The sequence below is a fragment of the Miniopterus schreibersii genome, assembly GCF_964146895.1.
Source record: "Miniopterus schreibersii genome assembly, chromosome: 11".
NCBI lineage: Eukaryota > Metazoa > Chordata > Mammalia > Chiroptera > Miniopteridae > Miniopterus > Miniopterus schreibersii.
The window spans coordinates 9,544,945-9,564,226 of NC_138111.1; the positions used below are offsets into that span (position 1 = coordinate 9,544,945).

A 19,282-nucleotide genomic window follows, 5' to 3' on the forward strand; every position below is an offset into this window, starting at 1 on the left:
GACCGAGCAAAGGCTCCCTCAATGCCCGCCTGTAGGAGGCCTGCCCCCTTTGAAGCCGGGAGCCAGCTATTCCCTTTTTCTGGGTTTTCAAGGTCAGAGTCACATTGGCAGGGAAGGTTCTCTTTGTTCTCTTGCTTCTGACTTACCTCAAACACAGTCACTGTCCCCAACAGCCAGGTCCTCAGCAGGGCAGTGGTGGAGGAGGCCCTCCCTGCTCCAGCTGGGGAGGAGTGATGAGATGAGCCCCAGGGGCCCTGCTTCCTGGGATACAGGTCTCTATGGGCCTGGCGTCCAGGGCCTGGGAGTGCCACCTCTGATTCTCAGTAGGGGTGCTCATAAAGGCTGGTCAGAGAGGAACAGCCTGCAGCCCCCAGAGCAGGAACCTATTAGGACGACGGACTGGGAGGATGGGCTTGGACTGGCTCTGTCCCCCCCCACCACACACACACTGGTGCTGGGACCTCAGGCTACTTGAGCTACCGTTTTCAAACAGGGAATAAACACCTGATCTGAGACAATCAACCTCCTAACCTAAAGGGACCTGGAGGAGCTTTGTCAGTCATAAAGTGCCAAGTTAAAGTTAATTATTCCTGAGCCTGGCGTAGCACCTGCATAGTTGGGGCTCGATGTATCATTCACGGTACAAACATTTATTGGGTCCCTGCGCTGAGCCAGCCTGCGTAGAAATGTGCCAGAGGCCCAGAATGAAGGCCTGGGCCCTGTGCATGGGAGATCTTTCAATGGGACACACAGAAAACTGTAATACCCAGAGAACTGCCAGGAGTAAGGATCAGAATGCTGGGAGGCCCACAGGGGTGTCCTGGGCTGCACAAGATGGGAGTAAGGAACCCAGGCTTTGAAAGAGCCCCACCTCTTGGCTGCCAGGTAACAGAGGCCAGAGTTGGAGCTGCCCAGGTGTAGGGTGCCTGCCACTCCACCCATTTCCCAACAGCCTAGTTTAAAGAGAGTTGTCGGTGTTGGTGAGCAACCCAGTTCTGTGAAGATGCCCATGTGCACACGCACATCTGTGCTGCATACATCTGGACCTGAGAGGTGGGAAAGTAACAGTGACACAGCACCTGTGTGGCCAGACCCCTTGCCATGCCTTTTTACATACACTGTTAGTAACCCCCCACACCTACTTGGGGAGTGGTGAAAATAATCCAGACTCCTGGGCCCCATCTCCAGGGAGATGATTCACCCTATCACCAACAGACAAGTGGTCACCAGAGCCTGGAGAGTCACACTGCCCAGGGTCCTCATTCTGGCTGTGCTCCCTACAGGTCCATGAGACCTGGGTCAAGTCACCAAACTTCTTGGCACCTGGTTTCCCCATCTCCCAGGTCACTGTGAGCTTTTAAGAGACAAAACACCTGGAAGTGCGCATTTTCATGCCCATCCTCTGCCTGATCCAACCAAGCACATGCTCAGCCCAGACTCCGACTCTCCTGACCTGCTGCTTCTGCTCCTCTGAACTACTCTACTTCCCAATCCCCTAATGCTCGGAGCCTATCCTGCCTCCCAGAGCAGCCTCAAGTCCCAAAAGGACAGAATGGTTCTAAGCCTCTGAGCACTGGGCTCGCTCGTGGGATTCCCTCTGCCTACTTGCCCATCTCTCCCTCTGCCATCTAAAGAACTCATCTTCTTTTAAGCCTCAACTGCTGTGAAGCCCTTCCTGATTCCTTAAGAACAGACCCAATTCCTGCTCACCCCCAGCAGAGTAGTGCAGAAGGAAGTGGGCAAAGCCTATAAGCCCTTGTGTGTCCCTGGGTATATTCCTTCCCCACGCCTGGCCTCGGCTTTCCTCCTGTGGAGGAATCGCTATGCTTCTCATTCTAAGGCCCTAGGAAAAGGCTTGGTCACGTGCTCTATTGGGGTGGGTGTGAGTAGATAGGGGGGATTTCCAGGTTCACTGAGGTTCTAAAGGGCTGGGAAGGCGCCAGACACTGCCTTGTTCAACATGGTATTCTACCCAGGACAGCAGGATGAGTACAGCTCAAGAGACCCCTCTGGGGCCCTCAGGTGGCCTCACTTGCTATAGGGGAACAGACCCAATAATGAAGCACAGAAAATGCAGAGCAAAGGGAAGTATAGCTGGGAATGAGGTGGGGTCAGGGCAGGCTTCAAGCAGGAGCTAGGACTTGAAAGACAGACAGGATGAAAGCAGGAAGAGCTGAAGAAGAGAAGGAGGCATTCCAGACAGAGAGACAAAATGGGACTGGAAAATCCATGGCACAGGAACGGCTCACACAGCTGAAGCACCACTGCGCCTATCTCCAGGCGCTCCGCTAAGCTCAGCTGCGAGTCTCATCTATTCCTCTCGAAAGCCCTTAGAGATAGGAACTGCTATCGTCCCCATTTTACAGAGTTAAGCAAGTTCCCCGAAGTCACAGAGCTAACGAGGGGCAGAGCTGTCATCTGAGCCCAGGCATGCTGGCCGCATCTGTGTGAGTAAACAGGGATGGGGAGAGCATGGAGGCTCAGGGGAGTGGGGAGACTCCCTGGGGGCTCCCAGGAGGCTCATTAAGACCTTGGCAGCCAGGCTTCGTTGTCCTAGTAGCCAGATCTTGAATGGCACCCAACCCAGGCCAGTGTTGTGGATGAAATCCCATGAGGGTGACCCCACCCACAGGTGGAGAGGGCAAGCCGAGAGAGTCGGAGGACCCCAGCCCTGCACTTCCTTTGCATGATCTGCCTGAAGGATGCAGGGAGCTGCCAGTAATGAGTGAGTGAGCAGGGGAGGGAGCTGGAGGCGGGTAGCCAGTCAGGAGCCACGGCTGTCAGCGGCCACACCGACAGGCTGGTGCGGAGCTGTTGCCAGGGCAGCCCAGAGATTCTGCCTTCACAGGCAACGCGATTTAGAACTGGTTGCTCTGTCTGGGCAACCAGCTCAGGGGACCAGCACCTGGCTCTTCCGAAATCTTAACAGAAAACGTCAGGGATCTGGTAGGGGGGCCAAAGGCCATCAAGACAGAAAGCATGAGCACGCTTCACATGTTGGAAACAAACCTCTTGTCACAACAACACGAACACGGTCCACTGCTGGGGGCTTGAGGATTCTGGGTCACAAGTTTCAACAAACCCAGGCTCATCTTGTAGAACGCTCACCACTATGTGATACCTACCCCTCCATGAGGGGCCTGGATCAGCAGCACAGGTAGCCATGGGACTGGAAGCGGGGAGGAGAGAAGAGTGATGGAGGGCAGGTGGAGGTAAGAGGAGAATGATTTAAGGAAGGCAGGACCCTGACTGGACTCTCACCCAGGCCTCCACTCAGTGTCCAGCACCTGGCTGCCACAGGGCAGGGTCAGACACAGCAGCAAGAATAACTCTGGGCAAAGAGGAGCAACCACACCTGGAGAGGCAGGGTGACACTAGTTCAGAAAGCCCAGGGTATTGCTAAGTCATATGTCGGTCACACTGAAACATATTAAGGCAAATGACTGACATTGTAATAAACGTGTGAAACTTGAGCGAACCTACCCAAGGCCAGATTTGCAGGTGCCCTAATCAGGACTCCTGTGCCCCAGGGGTGGCTACAGCAAGCCCATTATGTAGTATTCTGTACAACTGCACTAGCTAGGATGCAGTGTTTCCTCTCATTTAGAAATGTTTCCACTGGTGCAATGAGTGTCTTCAAACGTGACCAGACAAAAGGACCTCCATGCATAATCTAGGTGGAGGAAAATGTGTGGGATAAACCTTGACCAAGCTTCTTCTGCTTCACATATGCCTGGGCTCATGTGTCACGTGACCTGAGTCTGTCACCACAGGGGGACAGGGTCTACCTATGAGGAGACCCAAAATTTGGTACCCAGCATCAGAGCTTTGAGTGGGTCCGACAAGCCTGGCTTTCTCTCTGAAGAAGGGACTGGCTCCAGCAGGAGCAGGAGCAAGACCAGAAAGCTGACCTCGGGACACCAACTCCAGGATGCCACTAGTGTCCCCCTCTGGGAGCACACAGAAGTGCTGGGACAGGGCTGGATCCCCTCCATACCGTCAGAGCCAGCCCTGATCTACCTGGAGCCCCATAGGCGATGCCCTGCTGTTTTTCTGAAGAACTAAGCAGATTTCTTTTGGAAGTGGAATCTGAGCAGGACAAAAGGCCCTCAGCTAGGGCTCTTCAACCAGACCAAATAAACACTCAGCCTCTCGACAGGGGGCCGGCCGAGCAGAACCAATCTGATCTGAGTCTGGGCTAAAAGTGGCTTTCAGCCAACAGCAGTAGCAAAGTTCCCCAGGACGAGTTCCTACCTTGTCTGGAGCTTGGCTGACCACCTGGCTCTGCCCTACCAGTGTCCTGAGGGTCACAGTGAGGCCTGGATTCCCAGGCTGGAGCAGGCAATGGTGCATCTGGCCCCAAGGTAACTCTGCAACCTGATAACCTGGCACCCACCCCCACCACCCTTCAGAGGCACGGGACCCTTCTAGAGAGCGGGGATCCACAACTGCTAGCTGGAGGTCTCAATGTTTGAGTGGGTCTCAGAATCACCCACGGGCTTGTCATGAGCACAGGCTCTGGGGCCAACCCTAGACCTCTGAATCTGACTCCTGGGTGGACCTCTGGATTCTTTCTGCTAGGTTCCCATGGCACCATGATTCTCAGTTATATCCAAGAACCAAGACATGGGATGACCTCTGATGCCCCCAATGCCTCCTTCCCAGTGCCCACAGAAATGCTTGGAGGCTCACCATCTGCTGCTAAACTTCCTAAAACCCTTGGAAGTCCACAGGTCTCTAAGCACCTTCAGCTGACCACACCTCCACCCACCTCTGCAGGGAGGTGGTAAGCCCCACTGATGCCAGGCCAGCTGGGAAGAATGGCAGGGAACACATCAACCCACTTCACAGTGGAGAAGTGTGTTATTAACAAAGCTTTTTCAAAGAGGAGTCATTAGTTAACATGTGTTCTGATCATCAGAAAATTACCCAAGTCGTGTTGCCTTTAAAAGGAAGCAAAACCCCATAAAGCAGAGAAGCCTGGCTTTGGGTTGGCAGCCCCGTTCCCTGCCCTGAGTCCTGTGCCTCCACAGATCAGGAGACTCTTAGGCAGCCCTATGTGGAGCCCAGCCCTACAGGAGTGAGGTCCCTGACACTGGCTGCAGGGACTCCGCACGGAAGCGGCAGGTGCCAAGGCCAGCTCTCTGAAGCAGGTGGGCACACACCTAGGCTTGGAGTTCCAAGGCCTGGGTTCAAATCCAGGCTCTCCTATTTAAAGGCTATATGATGTTGGGCAAGTCTTTTAACCATCTTCAGTTTGGGTTTCCTCACCTGTAAAGTGAGGATGTATCTACTTCCTAGGATTGCTGTGAGGGTTAGAACACAGAGACCTTCTTTTAGCCCCTCACTCCCAGACCCACTGGGTCTGCACAAGCTCCTCCAACTGCCTACAAGGCTTCCCTGTAAATTCAGCTCACTCCCCTCTTCCTCAGGGAAGCTGTCCCCACTCCCCCATACATCAAACCCTCTGGTTCTGGGCTCTCATTGCCTTCAGAACACATGCCTCAACTGCAATTACACTTTTACCTCTGTGACAATTCATTCTAGCCTGTCTCTTCCACAAGGGGAGGGGCAGGGCTGGTTTTGCTCAACACTGTGCCCTCCACGCTAGCACAGTGCCTGGCAGAGCACTAGGCATCAGAGCTCCCTATCCTATCGCTGGCTCCAAACTTGACCACTCAGGGACTCCCACTTCTAGCCCCTTCAACAGTAAAGTCAGTGCCCTGCCCTAAAAGGGCCCTCTCAGACCATCCGGCACCTCTGGAGCCTCTCAATGCCAATAGCTGCTTCCTGGGACTCAGCCTCATGTGGCTCTCCAGATTTCTCGTAGTAACACCTTCTTAAGAGTTTGGGAAGCAAATCAAAGTCATTTGCCAACTATTTCCCCCCATTAATCTCACAATGCATTTGCTATTTTCCCTCCATAATGACTCATTTAGCAGCAACAGAGCAATTAGGCAGACCACAGAGTATCGATTTTCTAAGTGGGAGAAATGTCTGCACAAACATCCTTCATGCCTGTCTTAGGCTGTCTCCTGATACATGATGGGGTGGACCCTGTGAGAGCTGGGTCGATGTATTGGCAGGATTCTCAAAACTCTAAAGCATCGTATGTGCAAATGTGAGAGTGTGCTCACACATGAGACATGATATGATCATATGACACATACCCCATGTGACCATAAAGCCCTAGGAGGCCAGCACCATCATCACACCCATTTTACAGATGAGGAGACCAAAGTTCAGAGATTAGGTGGCTTGCTTAGATCACAAAGGAAGTTAGGGAGCCAGATCCAGACCTAAGTCCATGTGTCAGCAGAAAAATTCTGTTCATTAGAAAACAAGGTAGATGTGTCACTTGGGGGCAATAAAGTCCCTTTCATGGTGTGACCCAAGAGACTCCGGAGACATAAAATAGTTAGTCTAGGTCCTGAAGTCATCCCTCAGCCTAAATGCAGCCTCCAAGCCTCGCTTCTGTAAACACGTTTACAGAATAGTTTGATGAGCAGGACATCTGGTAGTTTTATGCCCATTATTTGTATATGGCTCTGAAACCAGGCCTCATAGTTGGGACACTATTAAACAGAGTCTCAGCTTACCTACTTCCTACCCCCAGAAACTTATTCCAAGCAGGCCGGGATGGGAGCTGTAGGAGCAACAGGTCCCCAAAGTCTTAAGGACCAAGGCCAGCCAACATACTAACCTTTACCTGAGGAGTAAATGGCTTCTTGGTGGCCAAGGGAAAGAGGTGAAGATCCAGCTAGCAGACATTAGTTTAAACGTCAACTCTACCACCGTCTTTGAGCCTTTGGGTGAGATAATTACCCTTTCCGAGCCTCAGTTTCTTTACCTGTAAAATGGGATGATCCCTGCCCTGCTACCTCTCCAACTGGTAGGAGGGCCAAGTGGTAAATTATAAAGTGCCACATAAATGCTGGCTAGGGAAACTCAACAAAGAGGAAGGTTTCCAAGGGCTGGCACTGTCCAGCAATGGCCTGCACATCTCCCCATCACTGGAGATGTGCAAGCAGACCCTGGACAACCTGTGTGGATGGGAAGCAGGGGATCCTATATATCCTCCTGTACACACCCAGATGCACACTAACATATTAAAGGCTCCTAGGAGTCAAGCATTGGAGAAAGTTACTTGCTTTGGTTCACTGGTTGCTTCCCTCACCTGTTTGAACTATGGAATCCCCTTATCCCAAGCACCCATTAACATCTGCAAGAATGTGGTGTTCCATGGAACTCAGTTTGAGAAGCACTCATATGAGCACTTTGGACAGTGATTAGGAAAGGTAGGGAAGAAAGCAAGGCCTTTCAAGTACACCCCTGGCTTTAAGAGACTATAGGACCACCCGGCCAGGCCAGGCTCAGCGGTTGAGCGTCGACCTAGGATCCAGGCGATCGGGGTTCGATTCCCAGTCAAGGCACACACCCAGGTTGCGGACTCGATTGCCAGTTGTGGAGTGCAGGAGGCAGCAGATCAATGGCTCTCATCATTGATGTCTCTATCTCTCTCTCTCCCTCTCCTTTCCTCTCTCTGAAATCAATATATATATTTTTTAAAAAAAAAAAGAGAGAGACTATAGGTCCTTTCCCAATGTGAACTATATGTCAGAAGGACACCCAGCTCTCCACCTCCCTTTCTACATGACAGGGAGACAAGCCCCAGAGAGAAAATTTCCCTTCAATGAAACAACACAAAAAGGGACTTAGAAACCTCAAACAGGAGTCACTCCCAGGCTACCTCTGATCTTACCAAGGCCAAAAACTTGAAGAGGTTGAAGAAAGGCCTCAAGCAGAAATGCCTCCCCTGCCCTGCCCTTACCCCCTGGGTCAGCAGTGTTTCCCTTGGCTACCCCAAAAGGAGGCTAAGTCTCCACACCAGTTGACCACACTTCCGAGAAGAAGAGCTTATGGGACCGACCACACAAAGTGGGAGAATACAGAATCCCAAATCATCTGTGTGCTCAACACCCTATCTGTGGATCCTGGAAGAAAGCAGCCTGTACTACCAGCCCCGCTCAGTATGAGGCTACATGGACACACACCCTCCAGCCCAGTGCCCTCTCCTCTGGAGGGCTCATGCCAGGAAAGACAGAGGAGTCCGGGAACCGAAGGCTCCTTGGAAGAGCTCCGGCAAACCCACCCATAATGGTGCAGACATTGCTCCCAGCAAGGACAGAGCTTTATTAATTATTCAGGGGACAGTGCAATTATGCAAATCAGTGGGCAGCTTCTGCCCGATTGCTGCCATTGCTGCCTTCCACAGGAGTCCAGTGGGGGATGGGGATGCCCAGAGCCCAAGCAGCTGGGTGCCAGGGGGATCTACCCAGCCCACAAAAGAGGAAATAAACCCCTCAACTCTGGGCGCGTAGAGTCAGGCCCTGTCCCACACACAGGAGAGCTGGTAGCTGCTTTGAGGAACGGTTCTGAGGACCTGGGGATGCCTCATTCCAGAAAAACATACCCCAATACCTGCTGTAGGGCCAGTGGTGCCATCATTCAAGACTTACTCCTGCAGTCCCTAAAGGCATGGAATGCTTCCAAAGTTACCTCTTAAAGAGCACACTTCTAAGGAGAGGTAACACGTCAAATCAGTGTTTATAAAGAATGTTCGGCAGAACACTACACACTACTGCTCCACAGATGCCGACAGCTGCTCCTTGGGCGGGAGTAGAGGTGTAGGGACAGGAGACCCTAGACTAAACGAGGTGAGGCTTCAACGTCCTGGATCACAGAGCGATTCCCTAGAGTGAAGATGCTCACACACCTGTGGAGGAAAACAGGCTCACCTCCAGGATCCTCAGGAACCAAGTTTGAGAAACTGTGGACAGATTGTTCACTAAAGCCCCTGTTGGCTCCATCATCCCTTGACTCTGAACTCCTGTGAGAGTAGCCAGGAGGAGTAGAGACGACGTGCATACAATGCCCAATGCCTGGCACACAGATGCTTCCTACATGGCACGTAGTTTACTGATGTTATTATTGACAAAGCATGTTGTCTGTAAAATGGGGCGTATAAACAGATGAGTGGTTGATGGCAGGCTTTTCTATAATAAAGCCAGATCACCTGGCTTTGAGTCCCAGCTCGGCTACTTGCAAGCTGGATGACCTGGGCCCTGTTGTACAGTCTGCGCCTCAATGGTCTCTGTAAAATGAGGACAGTAATCGTCCCTATCCTTTATAGTGCTGTTGTAAGGATGAAATGAGAAAATGAATGACAAGGTACAGGGCATGGAGCCTGGCCCATCATGAGTGGTCACTCAAGAGCAGTGGGGGGTTATCACAGCACCAAGAGACTTGCCATGTAAAGAGGCAAAGATGAAAAACATCTTGTCCCAGCCTGCTGCTGTAGCTCCATTTTACAGTCAGGGGCTTTATGACTTGAAGGCGGTGCAGCAAAGCTGGGGAAAGACTGGATGCAGCAAAGCTGGGGAAAGACCGGATGTACCACCCTGGGCTCGCTGCTTTCCTTCGGGAAATCCTGGAATCCTGGCTCTCAATGTATTGGTCTTTGCTTTGTTAAGATGGGGAAACTGAGGCTTAGAGAGAAGCAGTTGGTGGAGCTGGGCCTTGGACTGGCTCTGAGTGACTGACACATCTCTCAGCAAGTGGCAGTGTGGGGATGAGGTTTTGAGTAAGGCAGTCATGAGTTCAAATTCTAGTTCCACACCCCACGGCCCAGACTCCCCCTTTTCTCCCGCCACCTTCCTCCCCAAACTCTCAGCAGGGACCTGGCCTCCTCAGTTGGGAGGGCAGCCCACCCAACCTGGCCTGGTCTCTTCCAGTGGCCTCAGCATAGACAGCCACTCTCATTCCTGAGTCAAGACCCTCCAGGCTGTGTGGAAAGACCTCAACTCCTTGCTCAGTTGGGTGTGGCTCAGCGGCTGAGCATCAACCTAGGATCCAGGAGATCGCAGCTCAATTCCCGGTCAGGGCACATGCCCACATTGCAGGCTCAATCCCCAGTTGGAGGCGTGCAGGAGGCAGCCAATCAATGATTCTCTCATCATTGATGTTTCTAGCTCTCTCTCACTCTCCCTTCCTCTCTCTGAAATCAATAAAGATATATATGAAAATTTTAAAAAATGACCTCAACTCTCAGGTATGGGCCAAGGGCACCTGGTCCAGCCCCGAAAGGTTGGCTAGTCCTGTTCTCTGGGTTTTCACTCAGTGGACCTGGGCTTGAATAGCAGAACTGCCACTCTCTCGATCCTGGTAAGTGATACACTTCTCTGAACCTATTTCTCCACCTGTAACCAGGGAGATGACAAGAGAAGTGGGCCTGACCTTGTTGACACAGGTGGGCGAGCACCGGACCTGAAGTTAGCAGAAAAGTTCCAACTCCAGATATGCCCTTTCACCTCTCTGAGCCTCACTCACCTTACCTGTAAAATGCAGGTCACAGTCATAAATGACCTAACTGATCCAAGAACTCTTAGGAGACCCGGGCACCTTTTCCCAGTGGGGAGCCCCCTGTAAGCACAAGGCACTCCTCTAGGATGGGGAAGGTTAATTTCAAAAGGTACCACACCCATTCACTGCTAGTGGGAATGTAGACTGATACAGCCACTATGGAAAACAGTATGGAGGCTCCTCAAAATATTAAGAGTAAAGTTACCATGTGACCCAGCAAACCCTCTTCTGGGTACCTACCTGAAAAATTCGAAAACATGTACCCACAAAGATATATGCACCCCTGTTAACTGCAGCATTATCCGTGGTGGCCAAGACATGGAAACAACCAAAGTATCCATGGTGTGGTACATATATACAATGGACTACTACTCAGCCATAAGAAAAGATGAAATACTGCCATTTGCAACAACAAGAATGGACCTTGAGACTATCATGCTAAGAGCAAGAAGTCAGAAAAAGCTAAGAACCATAGGATTTCACTCATATGTGGGATATAAAACTGAAAGCAACAAATGAGCAAACAAACAAACACTCATAGACAAAGACAACAGTGTGGTGGTTACCAGAGGGAAGGGGGTGGGGGGATTGTAAAGGGTAAAGGGGGTCAAATATATAGTGATGGAAGATGAATTGATTATGGATGGTAAATACACAAATCAATACACAGATCATGTATCATAGAAATGTACACTTGAACCTATATAATCTTGTTAACTAATGTCACCTCAATAAACTTAATAAAAAACAAAAAACAAAACTAAGGCATCACAGCCATAAAAAGAAAGGGTCTGCATGCTAATGGGGGGATGTGGGGTACCACCAGGGAATGGACTGCCTGGACATGGGGTCCCCCAATGTGTGATTTGGGGCCAGTCATGTTCCCCTCTTGGAGTTTCAGTTTCTACATCTGTAAAATGGGAAACAAAAATCCCATCTCACCATAAGGAGCCATTAAGAACACAGTGTGAGCAGTGCCTAGGCAAGTCACTGGCCCACAGCTAGGGCACAATCCCTGCCCTGCTGCAAAAGAAATAAACTTTGGGCATTAGTTCTCAAACTTTGGGGAAATTCCATTACTCCACCAGTCTAATTCGGAAGGTCTGAGGTGGGGCCCAAGAATCTGCAGTTTATTAGGTGTCCCAGGCAATCCCTCTTCATACGGGTCTGTGAGGATGAAGGGTCAGTCCTTCTGGGCTGGGCTGAGCTGGGCTGGTCAGTTCTACTCAGAGGCCAGCACCCCTGCTTCCAAGATAAGAGTGGGGCTGTAGTCAGTGTCAATTCTGGGACTAAGTGTTCTGATGAGATCTGGGGAAGTTGGAAAGGGGGGAAGAAGGCAGGAAGTGGAATAAGGAGCAGAGTGGGTGGGACTATGAACAATCTATTAATCAATCCCCTTCAGCGGAAACAGAAATTGTTAAGGCTCACACATCCTTCACATGATAACAGTCTGCAGCTGCAATACCGCGCTTTGATTACAAATGTCAAAAAGACAGAGCATGAAATTAACTTCCCCTTAGTCAGTGGGCACAGGGAGCCGCCGCGCTAATTCATTGCCCTCATATGAAACCCCCCACGACACTGTCGTATTAAATCAGGGCCTGCGCTACCAGGGTGGCGTCTATATCTCTGCCCACTGCTCTCTTTTACAATCATGTCTGGCCTGCAAATGAGGGTCCTAAGGATGCAAGAAAAGTCAGGGCAACAGGCAAGTCCAAGGGTTAAGCGGGTGGTGGCCAGAGCCAGCTAGAACAGGGGCCAAAGAAGGTGCCTCTCCCATGAGAGCTCCCCACTGGGAAAAGGAGGTGGGGGATCATTGTGACAGGAGCAACTCACCCCACAAAATATCTGACGCAGGGAAATGTGCAAACCCACCTTCTAGCTGGGCCAATTCCTGCCCCACTGGTCCCACTAAAGAGATGGGAAAACTGAGACTCAGTGGCTTTTCCAAAGTTATCTCACTGAAGAGCCTGGCCCACGAGCCTAGTTCCTGCAACTCCTGAACTCTGTTCCCTCTAGTTTGGCCTGTAGCAGTCAAGGGACAAGTGGCAGCATGGGAGGGGCAGCAGGAGGGTGAGGATGGCAAAGCCCTGCTCAGGCTACTTTTGAGAGAACCTCTAAGGAGATCCTGAGGCTGCCCTCTGGCTCCTCCCGTCGTATAACACAGAGCACATCACTGGGCAAACCCTGAGCTCCTCAAGACGCGAAGTTAGAAACTCCCACCAGGCCACAGAGGCCACAGCCATCAGCTGAGGTCTTTGAGGGGACAACCCCAGGAGTCAGGTGGTTGCAGACTTCCTGAGTGGGCATAAGTGGGGTTACAGGGAGGCCCTATTCTTGGCATACCCTGAGAATAAGGCTTGACCTCCAGCCTTGGGTCACTTCTTACCACTCCTCAAATGCCCAGGGTATTCCCAGGCAGGCTGCCAGGGACCCTTGTAGGTGGGGAATCCTATCTCCCTCTCCTTCACCTAGATCCTCACCCACCACCCTCCTGACTCAGAGGGGACCTCTGATGCACAATTGGTGGCTTCCACAAGGACCTGGTTCTTATAAGTATATACTCGGGTGGCGTGCAGTGTGGCCTGTAGACAAAACTGGGTGGGGAGCCAAGGCTGTGTGCCCACCCACAGGCTCATACCCACACCTGCCCAGAGAGGACAGAGATACCCTCTATCTCAGGAGGGGATGGTAATACAGGCCACCCTTCCTGGCACCCCCAGCTGGGAAGGGAAACTTCCACGTCATTTCTATCACAATAATCTCCTTGGGCTTTCAGCCAGTCCTTTGAGATAGGTGGCAGGCATGATCACAGGTGACTCTACATTCAGCACTGGGGGGAGCACAGGGAGGAGGAAGCTGGCCCCTGGCAGAGTTTAAGCCTTTCCAGAAGCTACCTCAGGCATTGGGGGAGGAGGAGGAACACAGGGGTCTGTAAGCAGCACCCCAAAAGCCCCTGAAAGAGTAGGAAAGGGGTTAGTTTCACTAGAGTGGCCAGTGACTGTCCCTGCCCATAGCCCAGGTCTTGGGCATGTCACCTGGCTGCTCGGAGGCCTCAGAGGATGGGGAGGAGGGGTGAGGGGGAGGTGGTACAGCCTCACTTCAGTCTAGGCTTGCTATCCACAGCTACTCACACAGCCCACCCCCAGGTGGGAATGCGCCCTGGCCACTCCTCAGAGAACACCAGAGGTTCTTCAAGCAAAGGGCACTTTTCACTCACCCTTAGCCAATCACCACAAGGGAGTGGGCGGCAGCTCAGAGCAGGGGAGAAGCCAAGTGTGCTCTGCCACCTGGGAAGGAGTCACTGAGCCGGGGGGGGGGGGGGGGCGGCTCTGGATGTTTTCCTTCTTGCCTTTTCAGTCTCCCTATGATCTCTTCTGTGGCCTTCTAAAATAGCCATTAATTAGAGCCTGGTAATTAACTTTCTGCTTCAAGTAATATTTTGCAAAGGAATTCCATTAAAGAGTCGATTTACATATCCTCAGACATGGGGCCTGGAAACAGGCAGGGTTACTTGGGGAGAATGTGATGGGCCCCATGGCACACCTCAGGCCCAACACCCCAGGCCTGGGCTCTGCTGGCACCTAAAGGCAAAAGGGAATTAAGAGGGCTGCTGTCCTGATGGCCCAGGAATATGCTGAGCCCTGGAAGTTTCACCCCAAGAAGCTGGGCAGTTTCACAAAACAGGCCAGCTCAGGGGCCACACACCAAGATAGAAACTGCACACACATATGCACATGTGAGAGCTCAAACACAGAACACACTATACACATAAGAAAACAGACACAGTAATAATAATGGTAGTCAACACTTATCAGATTGAACCATATGCCCACATTCAACCTACAAAAACAGCCATTTCATATAATCAAACCCAACATGAAGTGCCAAGCACTGTTCCAAATGCTTTACATGTGATCACTCATTTCAAATGCACAAGCATGTACAGGACATCTACATGTAACGTGCCCACACACTCATGAGGGCAGGTGAACACTTGCAAGACATACAGAAACATGCACACACAGACATACATGTATCTACAGCTGCTGGTACGAAGAAAGGCTTCTCTAGCCTTTGAAACCCCAGCCTGGAGCTGATCACATTCTCACTAGCTAATTTCCACCGTTCCTAAAAATATTGCCCGGCTCGGATCTCTGGAAGATACACGAGGGAGCCGCAGATCTAAAAGGAGGGTGATAAAAATGAGAAGGCAAAAAATAAATTGGTTCTTCTCTACGTCCGAGTCGTGCTCTGTGGCTTTCCCCTCCCTCTCTGGAGATGAGACTCAGAATCATGTGCTCGTGTGCGGGGCTCTGGCTAGCCCTGCCACCAAAGGTGCCCATGGGACTGCAACTACAATGCTGCAGGTGAGTTAGGACCTGGTGGCAAGGCAGGTCTGGATTCTGTGATGGTCCCACTGCCATGCCTTTGATTGTGTGCCTCAGTTTCCCAGAATCTAATAGTGCCTTCACTGCCCACCTACCCTGTAGGGTGCAAGACCTCTCCAAGTGCTGTGTAAATACCAGGCCTCCTTATGATAATTATTGGATTAAGAATTAAATCTGATTCCCTTATGGAGAGGAGGGGAGGGGAGAGAGGAGAGAGCTGGGGAGCCTTCCTTGTAGATAATTAACGAATTCCCTGCCATACTTCTCAGAAGGCAGAGGCCCATTTAACAAAGATCCACCTACATGGGGCCTCTCAGCGCAGAGGGAGGCCATACAAAGCAACCAAGAATCCTGCAAGGGGCTTGTCAGAAATAGACAAGACTCGAAAGAAAAAGCACTACTGGCCATTAAACTCAGAAAACAATATTCAATTACTAGCAAGGAAAGAAATGCAAATAAAGAAATACCATTTTTTCTGCGTACTCAAATGACAAAGATTGTTTTAATGATGACACCCAAAATGTTTCTGAGGGTAGAGAAACAGGTGAGCACTCTCAAAAATCATTGGGGGAGTGTAAATTATTATAGGCTTTCAATGGGGGGCCCTTCTATCAAAAACCGAAAACTGTTTATATTCTTTGACTTCATCATTCCAATTTTAAGACTTTATCCTAAGACAAGATGTAGAGGAAGATAAAGATTCAAGGATTTAAATACCAGCATCATTTTAAATAAAAACCAGATAACCTAAATGCTTAAATGATTAAAAACAAGTATGATCCAACATGAGATGTAACTTTTTTTAAAACACATACAGAAGTTTGCTTTCTCAGGTGTAGAGAGGAACAAAGGTCACTCTGTCCGGCTACTTCTTGTTTTCAAGGTAATAATGACCCTCTGTACTGCCCTTTTCACCTTGCAAGGGACAGCACCATCTCATCTCTCTCCTGAACTTTACAATCACACCTCATCATTGATTGTTTTTATTCCCATGTTGTTGAGGAGAAAACTGAGGCTTACCAATATTAACTCTCACTTATTGAGAACTTACAACATGCTAGTCTAGCCTCTTTGCATGTTATTACTTACTGAATAAAATTTTAGCAACACTTAAGAAATGTGCAAACCCGGTATTAACTGCTAAGAAAACAGCACTGGACAGGACAGACACTTCCTATTAAATACAAGCTGAATATGTTAATATTAATGTTTCCACCAACATTATCAAGAGGCCCATTTTGCAGATATGCAAACTGAGACTCAGAAGTTATGTCACTTGCCCCAGGAGAGCCTGGGTTCAAATCCAAAGGTCACATACTTTCCATTATGCCTGGAGACTGTCTATACTGCACAGTTACCCAAGGGAAGGCAGAGGAGAGCGAACAAGCACTGTATGGCAGGGGACGGGAGGGGGGGACGGGGCACAGGGGAGTAAAACCAGGCCTGGATGCCCAGCCCCTCCTACACCCTACAGTCAACAACTAAAGCGGAAAAACAGGTCCCATCTTCCATTTTCCCTGCTTCTCATCAAGCTTCCTCTCCCCTCTAGGGACTGCCTCACCCAAAGGGGCAGAACTAATTCCTGCCTACTCAGGGCCAGTTGAGGGTCCCTGAAAACCCCCACCCACCACTTCCAGTATCTCCCTCCCTAGACTCACAATGCCTGGAATCCCACCATTAGTAACTTTCAGGTGTGGGAACTCCGGGCAACACAATTCCTGGGAGGGGTAATCCATCTTCAACTCCGCACGCAGCAGCCTTGCATCCCTGCACCTGGGCTGCCCACGTTTCTGTGATAAGCTCTGCACCAGAAGAATGGGAATGGGAAGGGGGGGAGTACAGTCACTGCAGAGTAATTATAGGTGTCAGGGAACAGGTAGAGAGCCAGAGAGGACATAATCCCAGCACGTGTGGGGGGCCAGAGTCACCCAGAAACAGTATCAAGGAGAAACGGGATGCAGACAGCACAATATTGCCAGCTGACCCTCCTAGCTACTCAGGAACATTAATAAGTAAACGAGTGACTTGGAAATTATCTCCTGGGAAGGCAGAACCACCACATCCTGGATCGCTTTTACCCACATTAAAAAAGCTTTGTAAATGAAGCGGCAACATTTCCGGCCTGCAAAACAAAAATGCTTTTGCCGGCACACCTTTCACCTGGAAAGCCTGAAATGCCTTCATTTCGGTTATCCAGGGGAAATGATTACCTGTCCTTGGTGCTTATTTTCAAAACCTCCCAAGAAGAAATGAGTGTCTAAAGGCCCAGGGATTTTGGAGACCAGCTGGGAACCTCCCCCAGGCCACTTCAAGGGAATAAGTACCACAGCTCAAACCTGTCCTGTGGCCCTGGGGACCCCCGTGCCCAAGGGTGCCCACCAAGCCCTGGCTGGCCTGACCCCAGCCTCATAACTAGACATCAGCCCTTTCCCCCAACCAGCCAGCCTCAGCGTCGCCACACCCGGGGCAGATTCCTTTTCCAGGGAGCCCAGGGAGGTTTCCACCCTCCAAGTGAGAGAATTCCAGTGCAAAAAATAACCTCCCCTACACAGCAGTTTGTAGAGCAAGGCAGACAGCATGCAACAAAGCCACTTCAACAGCCATAAAGCAGACAGGTTTATCCAAAGTCAGAACCCAAGTGGCACGACCCCCGAGTGCCCTGTACTGTCTATCTACGTGGGGAGGCCACAGGGACCAGGGCTCCTGATCCTCTTACTGAGACTGGCATCTATGCACTTACCCCCCTGCCCAGCAGAAAGTATGGCAGCCCAGTGGGGGTCCCATGGAGCCAGAATTCAACCACCTCCTTGCTGCTAAACCAAACCAAAGGCAGCTTTCCGTTCTCCCAGCCTTCAACAGCACAACCATACCAAGTCAGCGTAGGGGTAGGCCTCACCACTCACCCAGGTTTGACCATGAGCTTTGTGGGAGTTGGGTCACCACAGTTGGTTTTACTCACTCGACTCCAAACAGGACAACTCCAGGGGGTGCCCCAGAGAAATATCTGCCCATCCATCCCTGCAGCAGCCAATGAATCTACTTCTGACCAAAGCAGCAAAGCAGGAGACCCCAGTCCTAGCAAAGCCTATTTCACCTCCAGAGCTGGGAAGAGAGATTTCAAACTCGGTCTCTCTGCCTGTCTGTAGGAAATTTCGGCCCCCTTCCTGTGCCAGAGAGGGCCACCAAGCCAGATTTTGTTTATAGAAAATTAAAAAGACAATTCCACACCACTGCCAGTACCATTCTGCTCCAACGGCTACCGTTTACCACCATTTCTAGAAATGGGCTTATACAGATTCACTCCCAACCCCCCAACTCCACGACCCTCCAGCATATGGCAGGGCTGACCTGAGGTGAAGCTGGGCAGGACCTACTCGAGGTCATCTCGACCATGCCCCAACCTCCAGCCAGGGTTGCCAGCCAAGCGTTCGCCAGCTTCTCGGTGCAGGCTCTCCACTGGAAGGAGGTAAACATGGCATGCACGCTGTCTGCTCCCGGGAGAACAGACACACTCAGAGGCTCGACTGCCTGCTGTCTCTCCAGCTCCCCAACAATCAACACATGCACACAAAACGGGGTACGTACACAAGCCCCCGCATGTGGGTGCAGAGGGTCCTGACCCCTGCCCAGGAAAGCGCAGAGAAGGGCATGTTCCTGGGGGAGAGAGCCGAGGCGGGGCCGGGAGGAGGGAGGAAGGCAGCAAACTGGGTGGCCTGCCGTCCAGACAATAACAAAGATTGGGAAGCGAGATTTTTCAAAGACGCAGTGGCTGCACCCAGCGCTGAGCTCTGGCCTGGCTGCATCTGCCTGCCACGGAACGCCTGGTCCCCTGGGGCACCATGGCCATCAGAGAAAGGCTGAGGGTCCTGCCTTGGGCTAGGCTTGGCAGCTGGGGCACGAAACTAGCTGCAGGCAGCAGTAGTATGCACTGGAGAGAGCAGCTCTGGGCTCGTAGAAATTAAAGGTCTAGTAATTCTACTGGAGCTACTCTCCGGAAAGATGCTAGGGGTCAGTTAAAGTCAGTCAACCCTGGGCAGGAGTTGGGCTATAACTTGTGCTCCTTCCCTTGCTGGAACCAAGGGGGAGCAGGGACACATTCTCATTTTCCGTGTGCCTCCCCACTTGCCGATCATGCACAGGCCACAGCCCTATGAAGGCAGATGCCAGGGGCCTGAGGTGTCCGGGTGAATGGTACCTGCCGGTTCTTTCACCTCCCCTAGCTGAGCAGGGACACGTTCTAACTGGCACTGGAATCCATCACTGTACCTGCGCCCAAGTGGGAAGGTGCCTGGCTGGCATGGCTCAAGGAGTGGGGCCTGGGCCCCGAGGGACTGACTGTGTCCGCCCAGGGCCCCCTACACGCAGACTGGATGGCTTGCCCTTGCGAGCTGAAGCCTGCTCTGCTGCGGGTGACTCCAGGCAAGCTGAACCACCTCCTCCTCCGCCTCCTCCTCTGCCCCACAAGCCAC

General features: G+C 51.4%; 2 protein-coding genes across 9 annotated transcripts in view; both read right to left on the reverse strand.

Moving 5' to 3' along the window:
- ZFP37 (ZFP37 zinc finger protein) overlaps positions 1 to 19,282 on the reverse strand; it is a 308,781-nt gene that overhangs the window by 141,006 nt on the left and 148,493 nt on the right. The window lies entirely within an intron of this gene.
- The window catches only part of DAB2IP (DAB2 interacting protein), a 179,898-nt gene that overhangs the window by 62,211 nt on the left and 98,405 nt on the right, over positions 1 to 19,282 (reverse strand). The window lies entirely within an intron of this gene.